This window comes from Pteronotus mesoamericanus, unplaced genomic scaffold (genome assembly GCF_021234165.1).
Source record: "Pteronotus mesoamericanus isolate MK-2021 breed Mesoamerican mustached bat unplaced genomic scaffold, CSHL_Meso_final contig_46, whole genome shotgun sequence".
NCBI lineage: Eukaryota > Metazoa > Chordata > Mammalia > Chiroptera > Mormoopidae > Pteronotus > Pteronotus mesoamericanus.
The window spans coordinates 5,153,931-5,156,480 of record NW_026555170.1 but is presented as its reverse complement, the minus strand read 5'-3'; positions in this window follow the sequence as shown (position 1 = coordinate 5,156,480).

Genomic DNA, 2,550 nt, shown 5'->3' with positions numbered 1-2,550 from the left:
TCTCTTCCTGTATTTCCAAAAATAAATAAATAATACAATCATTAAGAAAACATAAAACTATATGCATATACAACATGATTTTCAAATAATTAAAAATGCAAATGTGTCTTCAATGAAAAAATAATGCAGAGCAAGTTTTATATCTTAACTTTTAATTTTTCATATCTGAAAATTGTTCCTGCTATTTGTTTTGTCAGGGGAGTTCCTAAAAAACTGCAAGTAAATAAAAATGTTAGAATTTTAGAATTTTTATTTTCATAGTAGTACTTGAATGTTGCCTAATTTACATATTTCTCAGTTGGACTTTTATTAATGTGTTTGTTTTTCAATGAGGAAAACATTCTTAAAGATACCAAGCTATTAAATTATCATTATTATTTGTAATATAAACACATTTTAAACAACCTAAATGTGTACTACACTGAGAATAGTTCAATGGTGATATATCCATGTTATAAAATACCCTACAAAAGATTTTTAAAATAATATATATCTATGTATATTAACATCAAAGAGGTATCTGATAAATTGATGTATTTTTTATTTAAATGAAAATCATTCTATTTATATATCCAAAGTTATGTATCTGCAGGGTTGTAACATTATGCTACTGTAGCAGATACCTAATTCTATAGTGTTATTATATATGCATTATAGATATTTATGTATAAAAATGCACAGTGAAGAGAAATGATTAGCATTTTAAAACTGTATATATGTTTATATTTATATAGAAAGAGTTATGGGAGTAAACATTGTAAATTATCAACAGCGGAAACCATTAACAGATAGGATGTTAAAAAGGGTAGAGGTGAGGTTAATGTTGCTTTTCATTTTGCTTTACACAGCTTTGTATTGCTTGAATTTTTCAATTGAATTTGCATTACCGCCACAATATTTTTCTTGAATGCAACCATAATTAGAGACCTATGTTTTGAATTTTATGTCTGCTTAACTCATATCAATTTTGTTTAATCAGTTACTGCACTGACTTCATAAAAATACCAGAAGCCCACCATTAAAGAATCCAAAAATAAAAAAAGGTAAAATAAAGAAGTAATTAAACATAAGCTAACCTTCTCTTAGAGACATCACCATTTATGTCTGGCCTTGAAATAAGACTGTATAATATCAAACATCCCTCCCTTCTTCAAATGTTTGATTTAAATAAGGCCGTGCTCCACATAATGACGTTTTGGTCAATGACAGGCCACATATATATGATGGTCCCATAAAATTATAATGGAGCTAAAAATTTCTTATCATCTAGTGATGTATTAATCATAATGTTGTAGTGCAATAAATTACTCACGTGTTTGTGGTGGTGCTGGTGTAAACACACCTGCATTGCTAGTTGTATAACAGTATTGCACATAGCGTTATGTGCAGTACATAATACTGATAATAGTAATACACAGCTATGTTACTGGTTATGTATTTACTATATTATACTTTTTAATAATTATTTTAGAGTGTACTCTTTCTACTTATAAAAAAGAAAGTTTGCTATAGAGCAGTGTGCTATGTTATGCTGATAGCAGCCTCATGCATCTTGTGTTCACATCTGTTGACTGCATCATTTTCCCAGTATTTGATGTAATCTCATGTTTTTTGTTCATCATGGCCCCTAAGCATACAAAAACAACTGCTAATGTTACCAGTAAAAGGCCACATCAAATGAGTAATCCGGAAGCAAAATTAAAAGTGATCCAGGACTGCAAAGGTGACAAATCAGTGAGAGCTATTGTTCACCAGTCAGGAGTATCCCATTTGACCACAGCTACTACAACTCTGAAGAACAAGTACAAAGTGATGAAAGCTGTTAAAGGATCTGCTTTACTGAAGGCAATGAAACTAACAAAAATTCGAGAAAGGCCTCTGTCAGACAGGAAACTTTAAATTACCAGAATTGAAGACATGACACAGTGTTGTATCCCTCTCAGCACCATAATGATCATGGCAAAAACAAAAGTCTGTTTCATGTTGAAAGAAGAACCTGGATCTGACTACGATGCTGAATTTACTGCTGGCTCTGACTGGTTTAAACTATTCAAGAGTCATTCATTACATAATATGAAAGTGAGTGACAAGTATACAAAGGCTGATGTGAAAGCAGCTGAATAACTTTTGGAAACTCTAGATAAGCTAATTGTGGAGAAAAATTACTCGACAGAGAAACTATTCAATGTAGATGTAAACTTCCTATTCTGGAAACAGATGCTGAAAGAACTTCATCCACAAGGAGGCCAAGTCAATGTCAGGTTTCCAGTCTTTTAATGAGAGGGTAACAGTCTTGCTCGGAGGCAGTGTTGCAGTCTATAAACCAAAATCTTTTGTGATCCAGTAGTACAGAACCCCAGAGCGTTCAAGCATATCAATAAGCATACATTGATAGTGTTCTATAGAGGTAGTAAGTCATGGAGGACCCAGCTCCTTTTCCATGATGTCCTCCTGAGTTGCTATGTCAGTGAAATGGAAAAATACTGTTTGGAGAATAACATACCTTTCCAGAGCTTGCTTATTTTTGGTAATATCTCCAGATATCCTCTT